The sequence below is a fragment of the Sciurus carolinensis genome, chromosome 6, assembly GCF_902686445.1.
Source record: "Sciurus carolinensis chromosome 6, mSciCar1.2, whole genome shotgun sequence".
NCBI lineage: Eukaryota > Metazoa > Chordata > Mammalia > Rodentia > Sciuridae > Sciurus > Sciurus carolinensis.
Genome location: NC_062218.1, coordinates 119,451,195 through 119,465,168, shown reverse-complemented (window position 1 = coordinate 119,465,168; position 13,974 = coordinate 119,451,195).

Genomic DNA, 13,974 nt, shown 5'->3' with positions numbered 1-13,974 from the left:
CTGTTTAAAACTGCTTTCATTAGGGGTGATCAGGTCAGGGAGAATTGCCACTTTCCCCAAAGGCAGACCAAGTAGATCTGTGAAGGGTTTTGTTAATATCTATCATCCGAGTTACTTAGTTGATGTCAGAGTAAATGAGGGGGTCAAGGTCTACGGTGAAAACTGGGAAATCTCATCCAGATGAAGAAGCTACATTGTGCTAAGGGTCAGCTCTCTATTTCTCTCCACACTTTCATCCCAGGAGTAATAGGTTTTCACCACTCTATTAATACAAAGTTCTGCCTTATGTTAGTCTAGAATCTTCTTTCCTGGGGTATCTGCCTTAGAGATATGGTTGCCTCATGATTCTAGAAGCTGACAAATATGGAAGGAAATATTTTAACTACTAATTCTCCTTTTTAAAATTAAAAGATCAGAATCACCTTACTCATTATGCTTAAGATACATATTATTGTCTGAGTGAGTGCATCCCCATGTGTCCATGTTTATGTGCATAAACTTTCAGATGGTTCCAATGAGGGAGAAATGTAGGCTAAGGGAGAAGCATAGGCCCATGTGTGTACTTTGTCCCTAAATGTGGTGTCATCTTCCTAGACACAAAATTCACCAGTTAATTCATTAAGAGAAAATTACTAGTTTAGAAAGGAATATTTAAAAAACAAAGTGTTACATACATTGTCAAAACCAAGAATGGGTTCCTTTAATTTGCACTGCTCACTGAAATGGAATACATTTGCATAAAATAGCGCCTTGACTAGTTGGAGGCTCATTCTTAGGCTAAACACACTCCATGTATTTGTCAGGTTCTGATATGATGTTTGCAAATTCCTCCTACTTGTAGCTTTAGTCTTTTGAACTTGACTTCCAAATAAAAATATATAAAACTAAAAAGAAATCACAATGTGATGATGTTATTTGACTTTATTTAATCATATGAAGTGTGTTTGTGTTACTTTCAGGATTTTGTCTCAAAGAACTGAGATATCAGTAGCTATGGATTCCAATGTCTCATATGATGGTATTCTGACAAGTTACAACAAAAGAGAAAGCAAGTGTTCTCAGTTTTTAAGTATGCATCAAAAATGTTTACTTTTAAACACTCAATCCTCTCTAGCTTGTATACTTGATTTATGTCTCACTCCTTCCTCCCTCCTTTCTTCTTTCCTTTCTCTTTCTTTCTCCCTTTGCTCAAAATAATCAAACTTAAACATTATTATTTATGATAAAGTAGGACATTCTAATTACTTAAAGAATTGTAAGTTTGGGGCATTAAGGGGTTCAGTATGATTAAGGTATTGTCAATTTTGAGAATTACTTGGAAGTGTATTGGATTAATTCCATGAGTTTGTTCATCAAGTTGGCTGAATTGTCAGTGTCTTGCTATGTTTAGATGCTTTGGCCTCCAGTTTCTGGAGCCTGAGGCTTCTTTATTCTTCTATCACAAAGTCAAAATTCTTAAATAAATATGCATTCCACACTATACCTTCATCTCCTTATGAAATAAATTTTTATGAAGCTTTGCACCAGAAAAAATATCAGGAAGTCCAACACAGCATTTAATGAGGATTTATTGAGAAATTTAATTTTGAATTCAGGTGGGACTTTTCTAGAATCTTTTCAGAAACTTAGACAAAGTCAGAAGACAAATATTGTGATCTAGAGGTAAATTGTAATGCACAGACTTTATAAAGATTATATATGATATTATTTTGGTATATATGTAAGACACAAGTGACTAATAAAGATGTAGAAGAAATTTTTGCCTGTCAGAACACGGAGAGCTGCATGGGCCTTGATTTTATTTGTTGCACTAGAAAGAAATTGAAGTTGTTAAATTTCTCCTCTTTGTCAGTAATGATTTAATCACTTCTACAGAAATTAATTATTCAAGGATCATTACAAGAGAATTAGGGAGAGACTGACATGTTTAAGACATCTTAACTATTAATTAGGTATCTGAGGTTTTTCTAATGGATCCCTAAATATTATTTGTATCAATATGAACAATAGCCATTGTCAAGTTATGCAAAGAACAAGCAAATAGTTGAGACCATAAAAAAAAAAATTGGTAATTCCATGAAAGCTGGTGACTGAGCTCTCTAGGAATATATCATCCATTCTCTGAACTGGTAAAATTGAAGAGACTTTACTTATAGTTAAAAGATATTGGAAAGTTATTTTCTCAGCTCTCATACTGCATTCAACAGCTAGGTGGTTGGACTCATCTCCCCTGGTGAGAGGCCTCCACTACCCTGCTACTCGCCTGCTTCCAATACTTACTCATCCCCAGAGAGTGACTGATGACAGGTCTAACTTTTGGGTGTTGCCACTGACCTCTGCTAGGATCTATATGTCTTGCTCAGCAGTCTCTGTATTTAGCTTAATGAACTGGTGGTGTGTTTAATTTCCATTTCTTTTAGTGGAAAAACATCAATTCTGTATAACTTTCCTCAAATAAACCCTCATATTTAGTACTTAAGTGTCTGTTCAACTGTTTTTGGTTGCTCGATGCATCATTTAAACTTTACTAGGGAATTTATTTTATATCTGTAATAGACATCACTAGATTTTTAATTCTATAAGTTGTTCAAATTCAATGAGATGATGAATAAGGAGAGTTCTTATTATTGACATTAAAATAAAATCTTCAAATGATTGATATTTCTTTTCTATTATGGAGAAAATGATTCAAAAAAGCCTCAGCAACCAAGGAAACACCTTTCAGCTAGCTCTTGGCTGATGTCAAGGTGTCACTCTTATTCTATGAGTTTACTAAAGTATGTTTTCCTTGGTAGCCCTATGATATTATAGAAAGGCCATGTTTAGATAAACAACAACAAAAACTAATTTAAATTTCCACTCCACTCTTTACTGCCTTGGGATTCATGTGTTGAGCAGGGATAAATTGCAGGGTGGCTGTGAGGATTTAATTATATCGTGTGGAGTCATTCATGAGTCCCCTCTTTCCTGCATCCCTCACATTTATTTCACTGGGAAACTCTTAATCTGAAGTATGCCTAAGCCCATACTACTCATCTTCCCTCCTGTCACTCAGCACAAGTCATTTGATCTGCCTCATCTTGGGGCCCCCATGATTCTAACTGGCCTCCTAGCTTTCTCTCTTACCCCTCTGTAGTCTCATCTACAAACACATTCAACATATTCTTTTTCACAAAAGATTTCTTCTTTTGGATGTATCCAAAAAGATTGCTCTTTCATAAAACCATAAAGTACATACTATCACTTCCTTGCTGAACACCCACATGTGGGTGCCCATTGGACTTGTAAAAATATCAACCCATTAGATTGGTTTTTAAGGTCTATGAGCTTGTTACTGTCATGGTGTCTCTGGGATCAGTATTCTCTAGTAATACTGGATTTCTTTCTATTCTTCCAATATGTTCAGGTGATTCCAGCTCTAGGACCTTTCACTTGCTGTCTTCTCTGCCTAAAATGTGCATTCTTCTCATTTGCATCTTAGCTCAATTGTCATTCCTTCAGAAATCCCATTATGGCCCAGCCTAGAATGGATGTTCCAGTTCTCCACCAGGGTACCTTGCATCACCTTCTTCATAGTACTTCTCAGTATCTGAAAACACCTCATTGATTCACTGATTAATTCTATTTATATATTTCTGTAAAATGTTCTTTTTAAAGAATATTTTCTGGATACTATTTTAGCCAACCCTAGTGACACAATGTTCAACCCAGAATATCGGCATGGAACTCAATCAAGGACAGTCCTTAATCCTTTGAAAGGTCTGGTATAGATTCTGTAATAAAAACTCTAAGGACAAGGTAAACCTGGAGAAACCATAGACATTTTTTGCAAATATATGGAAAGAGACTACCTATGATGGGGAAAAGTCAACAAAGGGGAAACAAAATTGGGAGTCAGGAAAGCATAGCCTAGACACTGTTGCTTGAAGCACTATGTCCAGGCACAGCTACAGGCAGGTACCCTCCTGGATCTCCACTTTGCATGAACCAATGAACCTGCTGTACAGTTGTAGCTAGCTTCAGTTGAGTTTGTCATTAGTAAGACAATGAAGGCTGTTAGCTCTGAAAATATCAGGAAAAAACTGGCTAAAACAGTGGTTGGTTCTGGCTGGTAAGATTACAATAGTCCAGCTGCAGATGTAGGCATGATATTTATTATGTAGGTGGATGCTCTGGTTTTTAAAAATTATATGCTTCCTACCACCCACTCCTCCCTCAAAATTTCAGTTCTTATAAATTATACAGTTGTTTATAGATTAAGATCTCAGTATTAGGTTTTCTTATACCTTGTGTAAGACAATATGACATTTGTGCTACTTTAGAAGAAAATTACAAGAAACATATTCTGCATTAATTAAATATGTAAATGAAAATGGTATTTTTAGAAGATCTCAATTGTTTCTTTACTTTTGTAATTCTTTGCAAAGAAGTAAGTGAATACAATTTTGTAAGTATGTTAAATTGTATTTTTTGTTCTATTATAGTGTCCCTAAGAATTCTAAAAATATAAAGGAAATATAAATGAGATATTATTTTAATGCATCATATTACTTCTGATTAACTTACATCATATATTAAATGAAATGAAAATAGGTCTTGGGCATATTTAAACATTTAGAGAGAAATTCAATCTACATGTGTCTGGACACAAATTATAAAAACCACTTCTTTCCCTGTTGATGTTTAGGACTAGTAAGACTCTTTACATATTGATATTAATAATATACAGTTTAATTTATGAACAATATATTGAGGGAATTTTTTTTATAAAAATGAAGTTTTATAAAATGTTCTTTTTATAGAATTCATATTCAGAAATCCCAAGGATTGAAGAAATATGAGTGTCAGATAAGGGGGTTGATACTACTGCATATGTAGCCCTGACCTTTCTCAATACCCTAGAGGGAATACGCAATGGCCTCAAGAAGGCAACGCTATCTATATAGAAAAGTTGTTAAAAGTGCTTCTAAATAAAATAATGTCAAATGAACCTGTTCTTTACTGACTTCTTCCTGTAGGAGTGGGAGTAGTTTATTAGGAAGATTACTGTCCTTCAAACACTAGCCTGAGAGCTGTACTTCACCCTCCTCCCACAGATCCAGGACAGGTGAGACAGGGAAAGGATAAGAGGGAATGCAATCCATACAGTGTGTCATTAAATCTGTGACTAGATCTTGATACTCCAGGAGAAATCTAGAGCATCTCAGGCTAATCCACCCAAGGGGTAAGGGAACTAGAACATTTGTATACGGAGTCCAGTCAGTCATTGTTTTAGGAATGTGGGGGTGAGGGAAGGGCAGTAATTCCCTGCACTTCAGGCTGGCCCTGCCTGGAAGCTCCTGGTTTAGAGAATCCTTTATGCAGAAGTGCAGCTGGCAACTGGAGACAGGCTGAGTGCCCCCACACAGTAAAGTTTAGAGGATGTGGGTGGTCCTTGGCATCATTTATTCTCATCATCTCTGTTCACCCAGGATGGTTGAGGTGGACACTGAATGCTAGAACTATTCATGGGTTCACTTGTCAAAGAAATAATGCTGGCTCTCCTACATACACCAATCAGTGGGTGTATGTAATTTAAGGATCTAGAATATTTACAAATAAAAGCATAATTTCCATTTGGTTCTAGATTCTTATTTATGATACAAATAATCCCAAATAAGTAGAATAAATAAATGGGAAAATGCCTGTGAGACAAATGTCTTCTACTTCTAGTTAAGATTTGTGTCTCCATTGGCATCTCCCATCCCTCTTTCATTTCACTGGCTGGCAATACAATATTCACTGTTTTTTTTTTCTTCATTCTATAATTTGACATACTACAATGAACTTTTATTCGATAAAACATCTTGTTTTCTCTACAATAAAATCTGTTGATTTTATCCCCAATGAATATATTGTATCCTCCAAATGTTTTCTCTCCTGAAAATTTTATCACACACCAAATATACTAAATTCCAGAAATTCTTCCAAGTACCAGGTACAACATTTCTTAGTTTAGTTAGCATGACTGTAACAGAGAAAGGATCTTGTTTTCAGCATAACTGAGTCTAAGAAGCCAAGTGGGAAAACCAGTCTATGATGCTTTTGAAGGATCCACAAGGAAACAGAGGAAATGTCAAGAAGAAAATTACATGAATTAGAGGAGAGAAATGTTAATGAAACACAGGAAGACATTAAAACTGCTTAAATAAGAAATTCCTAACACATTTAACCATTGCAGTGTTCTGTAATATTTTTTACTTTCAGAAATATGTTTTCCCCAATACGAAAAAGGTATATAAAGGACTGGAACAGAGGTGAATATTAAATGAGCATAAAATCTGTCCTTGATAATCAAAATTTTGGAACTCTTCCCACATGAGGTTGGACTTTAAGTACTTTCTTATGTTCTATCAGATGCCACATGTCACTATATTGTCCTCCCATTGTTTGCCTGTAACCTCTACTCCAAGAGTGAGAAGCCTGGTTCCATCCTTCCTCGAACATTTACCTGATTGTTCAAGTCCAGTATACCTGTGTGGTGATATGAGAATTGTTAAACCACACACCATGGCTTTAGCTAGTAGGGCATAGTACTTATGTACGGTTTCTTTGGCCTTTAATCTGACAGTCTTCACTTATTTCAAATTACCTGGGTCATTATCTCTCCCCCTACTCTCCTTAATGAGGCTGTTTCATCTATTTGTAACACAGCTAGATTCTCCTGTCCTTGTTTGTGTTATTTCCAAGGATCTTCCAGCTTCCTAGCTATTTTTTTGTAATTTGCATACATCATTCCTTATGATGTAAAGTTTTATGGGTTTTCACAATTATTGATAATTTTAAAGTATCTGTATTTTAGCTTTTTCCAGAAGGTCACATAATTGGAACCTTTTCTATTTGTATACCTAAGTATATGTTGTGTGTGTGTGTGTGTGTATGTGTGTATTTGTGCACGCGGTGCGTGCGTGGTGTGTGTGTGTGTGTGTGTGCGTGTGTGTGTCTTGGGGGGAATATTGATGATGTTTAGATTCTCCACTATCGCTGACACATTTTAGGCAGTCTGGAAAGAGTTATAAAAGATAAAAATAGATTCTAGGAGATTGATAAGAGTTATTCTTATTTAGTAGACTATCCTAAAAGACCTTTAAAGGAGGAAGGAAAGGTAGTGAGAGACAGAGAGACAAACATAAACAGAAATATACAGATATTCAAGTAATAAATATTAAAAGAAAGCTGAGCTGGGTAGTCCAAACATCACCACCTTCGATTCTCACTAGTATGAAAAATGTCTTGTTACTGTTAGTATATGAACAAAAGTATACTCAGGCATTATTACATGCCTCTGCTTTAATGAAAGTACTACCAATTACTTGAGACAAAATAATCATTTCAACTGTTTTGGCATCTGTTACTAAAGTTTATGAGCACTGTGCAGTGGAGAGAAAATGAGTGCAGATGAGGTGGGAGTGGGAAGAGGCAGCCACCAGCGTTGCCTGAATTTTCTCTATAGGTAAAACTGATGATTTTTTCCTGTAAGAGGTGATTTCTGATATGATTTTATTTATATATAATATATAATAAAATATAAAATTTGAAAAGCATTCATGTAATCTCATTAGTGCAAATTTATAAGAACCCTTAATAAAGGAAGTGCAGCAAGATGGCATCTGAGTACCATCCTCCGGCAATGTCTCCTCATGGACACACCAAGTTGAAGAACTGTTCACACACTAGGGTGCTTAACAAGAGCTAGGAAAATCAGATGAGAGACCGTAGTGCCTGCTTTTTTGTACAATAAAATGAAAAACCATATTAAAGAAGGCAGAAAGGAAAGAGTTGCTCATGTCTACTCTCCCTGAGCTCCAAGGATCCCAGCATGAAGAGAGATGTCTCCCATTTGAAGGAGGGAGAGAGAAGTATTAAGTTCAGACCTTAGACTTGAAACCCAGCACAAGGCCTTCAATGGTGAAAACCCAGGCAGGGCGAAGGCCCATGACTCTTCACACCAAACCAATGCTGACCAAATGAGTGGCCCGTAGAAACTGAAGGCCTCAGTACACATACAAAGTCAACAGATCACCTCTGGCATGAGGTGGAGATCGGTGGATTGATGGGGGAGTAGCTGGCAAAGATTTTCTCCCATTCTGTAGGCAGTCTTTCACTCTATTAATTTCTTCCTTTGTTTTGCAGAAGCTTTTTAACTTGATGCTATCTCATTTGATTCTTGCTATTGTTTCCTGAGTTACAGGAGTCTTACAGAAAGCAGATTTCTTAAAATGGAAGAGCATATCCTGAGGGGAAAAAACCTAAATCATTTCTACAAGAGTATACAATTTGGCAACAGGAGATTTTTGAGAATAGGTTTTGTTCTGAGAAGCAAAGGAACTGAACAATCACCACAAAAAGCCATACTTCCGTGGAAAATTCAGAGACAGAATGAATCAGTGAGGGAAAAGAGAAACTGCATTGTTTAAAATCCCACAGCTCTCTGGTTTCATTGGTGAGACAGTAAAAGTTAAAGGAACTCACACAAAAGTAGTTTATATGGAAAATTCCTTCTAGACCAATATATGACCTTGATCCCTCCCATACATAAACCACATGTAAATAGTTTATTCAGAAAAAAACTTTTCTCCATCACAAGTGAGAAGTAAAAAGAGTACCATTGTGCAATTTATGCCAACATACATGAAAAATCAAGAAAAGAAACAGAAAAAAAAATAGTGACAGAATACACTGAGAAAAATAAATCATGAACTACATGGAATTTTAGATCAAACATTTAACCATGATTTTTCAAAGTAATTTACTGCATTGGTCTTCTCTATGAAGAAGACCAAATGAATGAAGGAAAGAAAAGATGGGCTACTGAAACCGACAAAGAAGTAGAAAAAAGGCAAGACTCTTACATAAATACTGAAAACATTCAAGGAATAAAAAGAAAATGAATCATGATTATGAACATAATAAGCAAATTATTGGGATACAAATTATTAAAATGAATTTAAAAAATCTAAAAATAAATCACACACACACAGACACACAAAAAACAATTGAAGGATGGGGGGACAGTTCCTGAACATCAGCACAAGAAAATCTGTATGCTGTCTCACCAAACACAACTGGCAAAAATTATTTTTTAAAACAAGCCGTCATTTAAAATCTCAGGAAATTTTCCTAAGGGCATGCAGAAAATTAAGAAATTAAGAAATGCTTATTCAAAACTCCTGTTGAATCTGCATACGAGATATTTTGTGGCACTTGAGCCACAGATCTTTTGCCCCAGCCTCTATCTCAACAGAAGGGTAAAGCAAAAAGATAGGTTGTCTGTCTTCCCAGTGCCCCAAAGGGGAAGACCACCAGCATTTCTCATCCTACCCTACCCCATCTCTTTATTGCAGAAGGTGATTGGCAAAAAGCACAGTAGACTTTGAGGCTTCCTTCCTCTACAAGTCTCCACTCACAGAGTAGAGGCTCTGTCCTAGAAAGCCAGGCCAGGAATACCGAGGACCAGGTCACCCTCACACAGTGGATAGCAAAGTAGAAGTTTCAAGTTGGGAGAAGCAATTTAGGAAAGTCAGACATCAGCTCTCCATTTAATGCTTTGTGTTAGCCCAAGAAAAGGAGGCCACTGTTCCTTCCTCTAGCTCTGGAACAGTGTGGCAGAGATTGTGCCCAGTAGTAAGGGAGGCAGGCTATGAGAAAGATAAGTACCATGACTCTCCCCAAGGGAATTGACTTCATTGTACCCAAGCAAAAATTTCCTGGGATTTTTAATGGTTATTTTTTAAAATTAAAATAATTTTCTCAGAGTATGGGATGATAAATCCTAAGGTAACATTAATACACCATGGAGATGAAGGGTTTATTTATAGGAGGTATTAGATATTAGAGCTAGGTGTACATAGCTGGTAGGGTTACCTTGTGAAATCCTCAGAAATTCAGGTTCATGGTACCTTTCTGCTCAATTGTTAGTAACTTCCATTCTCAAAATCACCTTGTAGTTCAACGAGGTTGTTGGAGCATTCTGCATTCCATATGGAAAAAATAAAAGAACAAAGGACAAAGGAGCCTTGTAGGTGACTTAGCTGCTTTAAGACAATCTTCTTTGAAGTACCATTATTATATCTCATTGGCAGTAATTCAGTCACATGGCTGGATATTGCTGAATATGAGAAAGGAAAAGAACATATATTTAGCTAAAAGTATGTAAAAATTTCTCTTGAAATCCTCCAGTGATCAAATAATTCACCAAACTTACCCACTCCAATATATTTTTTAAAAATAACTCTTTCCGATTGTGGTCAACCTGATAAGTAAGAGATAATATCTCTGTAAAATTCTCATTTGTCTTTTTATTTTTTAAAAGATTAATTTAAGCATATTTTTGTTTAAAAGTTAACTCTACCTAGTTTTCTGTCAACTGTTGGTATTATTTGCTGATTTTTATTTTATTTATTTTATTTTTTAATTGGGTTGCTTGCCTTTCCTCCTTGTTTGAGATTTGACTTGAAATATTTTCTCAGGTTGTTGTTTGTCTCTGATTTTACTCAAAGTGATGATTGGTGTACAGGGCATACAGAAAACTAAGAATATATGCATATCCACATACATTTTAAATAACAGTACAAGGTCACTCACTGAATTTTATAATATCATATGAAGATTGGAAACAAAGTAACTCATTTAGTTAATAAATAATGCAGTGGAATTCAATGCAGCAATAAAATGTAAGAATTAGATGTTATTTGTTAGTATGCTGTTATTTGCATAAATAAGAAACTATATACATACATGCATCTATATAAGCAAAATTCTTAAGAATACATACCCAAAGGACTTAAAATCAGCATACTACAACACAGCCACATCAATGTTTATAGCAGCTCAATTCATAATAGCTAAATTATGGAACCAACCAAGATGCCCTTCAACAGATGAACAGATGAATGGATAAAGAAAATGATATATATATATATATATATATGTATATATATCACATATTTATATGTCACATATATATTATGGAATATTACTCAATTTTAAAGAAGAATGAAATTATGGCATTTGCTGGTAAAGGGATGGAGTTGGAGAATATCATACTAAGTTAAATAAGCCAAAACCAAAAAACCAAAAGCCAAATGTTTTCTCTGATATGTGGATGCTAATTCACAAGGGAAGGGGGCTCTAGGGAAGAACAGAGTTACTTTAAGTTAGGTATGGAGGAGTAAAGGGAGGGGAAGTGGTATGGGAGTAGGATGGATAATAGAGTGAAACAGACATTATTGCCTCATATAAGACGAATAAGACTGTATGACCGATGTGATCCCACAAAATGTACAATCAGAAAAATGAGAAATTATATTCCATTTATGTATGATTTATCAAAATGCATTCACTGTCATGTACAACTAATCAGAACAAATAAATTTTTTTAAAAAGAATACATACAAATCGGATTGTAGGGATTCATATATGTATGTAATATGTATCACCTCTAGGGAGGGGAACCGAGTGGCTTAAAGTGAGTTCAGAAGAAGAAGGAAGAATTTTCAGCATATCCCTTTTCCATTTTGAATCATGAATCTATTACTTATTGAAAAAAAATTAAAACTATCAAGACAATTTGAATTAGACTAATGAACTTTATATAATATTATTTACCTGCTATTAACAGTTCTGGTAGATACAAATTATGCTTTAGGGACTGAATTGTTCTGAGTTGCATCATAAATTTTATATAATTTTCTCTGTCTTATGAGAATAATGCAAATTTAGCAAACTGTGACTAGAAGAAAGTTATACTAAAATCTGCACTTACTTTCCAAGCAAATAAATTCCATATGTTATAATATAGTATGAAATGCTGTAGATATATAATAAATGGCATATTATTATTTAAAGTTTACTTAAAATGCAATAAAAATGATTAAGGCGAACAAAAAGCAGAGAATCACTTGTCCATTGAACGTGACTCCAAAAAAGTAATGTAGTTATAACTGGACATTTGCATTGCCCATTCTTCATATTCCTGAGTAGAATAAAATGGATTAGACTTTTTTCCTACTTTCCAACAACAGTGTATACCCATCCCACAAAACATTCAGGGAAGACTCAGATATGCTTATGAGTTTGAAAAATGAAAGACTCATTAAGAAGAAAAAGTAAGTGTCTATAAGTGATGATTCAGAGTCCCAGGCACCTTCTATACATAAAGGTAAAGGAAGATCATGGGGAATCCAAGTGTGAAGAGGTTTGTAAGTGTTTTCCAGGAAGAGATGCAATTCATGTTGTTCACATTCCATTGGCAGGAACTCAGTAACATCACACGATCACACTGAATTGCAAGAGAGGCTGGAGTATTTTATTCAGAGGGAGAAGCCTTTTGTTGTTAGCAGATTGTGCTGCAAACATTGAAGCAACACAGTAGGATCAATGGACCTAGAGCAGAGATATGGCAACATGACTGCTGTTTTATTCAGTTTTTTCACTGCTGTGACTAAAAGACCTGACCAGAACAATTATAGAGGTGGAAAAGTTTATCTGAGGGCTCACAGTTTCAGAAGTCTTAGTTCACAGAAGTCCAGCTTCATTCCTCCAGACTGACCATTGTGGCGGGAGAGTGAGTGTGGTGGAGGGAACAAGTTCACATACGACAAGAAAGCAGAGAGTGAGAGAGACTCCACTCTCTAGGTACAAAATATACACCCCAAAGCCACACCCCGAGGTCTACCTTCTCCAGTGACACCCTACAACTTCAATTACCACTCAGTTAATCCCTATGAGGGTATTAATTCATTGATTGGGTTAAGACTCTTGTAACCCAATTATTTCTCCTCTGAACCTTCTTGCATTGTCTCACATGTGAACTTTTGGGGGACGCCTCACATCCAAACCATAACAAAGTGCTTTCAGTGTTTTAGGGACATGAATGAAGAATTGAAGAAATATGGACTAAAAAGGTCAAGTGGAGAAGATTTTCACCTTCTTCACAACTTGGTCATAGGCAAACTCTACATAAAGACACATGTAAAGCCTAGCTTGACATCACACAAATAAATGTGGTAGTCATTTCTTTCTTTTCCCACCTGTATCAAGTGTATTGTAGCATGTGTTATGCAAAAACCTGGACTTCCACAAACTCTTAAGGTCCTCTTAAAGTAGCCTCTTATTTCACTGTATAATAGAGAAAAATTATTGTGACTTGAGGTTAGGTAGGTAAGTTTTACTGATTATTTGATGAAAGTTGTTTTTTAGTTGAACTGACAGAAGTGTAAAAGATAATTTAGAGGTCTCAGGCAGAGAAATCTGATGGAGATTTAAAGAAATGAGGTCACTTTCTGAAGGATGAGTGATGTTCTCAGAGAGAATAAAGGTAATTAATTTTTATTGAAGAAATCCATTTTTAAAAATTATCCAAAGAATGGAAGGGGAAGATTCTTCTCTTTGATTTCAGTGCATTAGATTTTTAAAAATCTCAGATCTCTGTCGGAAAGAAATCTTGAGTGCTGCAGAAAAGTATGACTGATATCAAGTTTTTCCTTAGCTGAACTATTTTCTTCTTGGCATGACGAACTTTTCTTGTTATTCAAAGATTGGAGTTAGTTGGATGATATATGAATGATATTGCCATAAATATTCCAAAGCATATTCTTATTCTCATGATAATAAATTTGAATAAGGAAAAAAAATCAAGAAAAAATTAAAAGAGCAATCATCATCATCATCATCAAATTAATGTGAAAAAGGACAATTTTTCTTTGGCATATAAGAAGCTGCTTCATAATTAGAAGTCCAACCAATGAGCTGAGAGAGATTAAATTTTTATACAATTACTTCTCTCCTTTTATTTATTATAAACTATGAATGCTAATAAAGAAATTCAATTCTTTATAAAAAGCCATAAAATATAACTTTAGCTTACTGATAAGAGCTAAATTTTGGATGGTCTTTTCAACTCATAGGAGAAATCTATTTTATTTTCACTTTAAA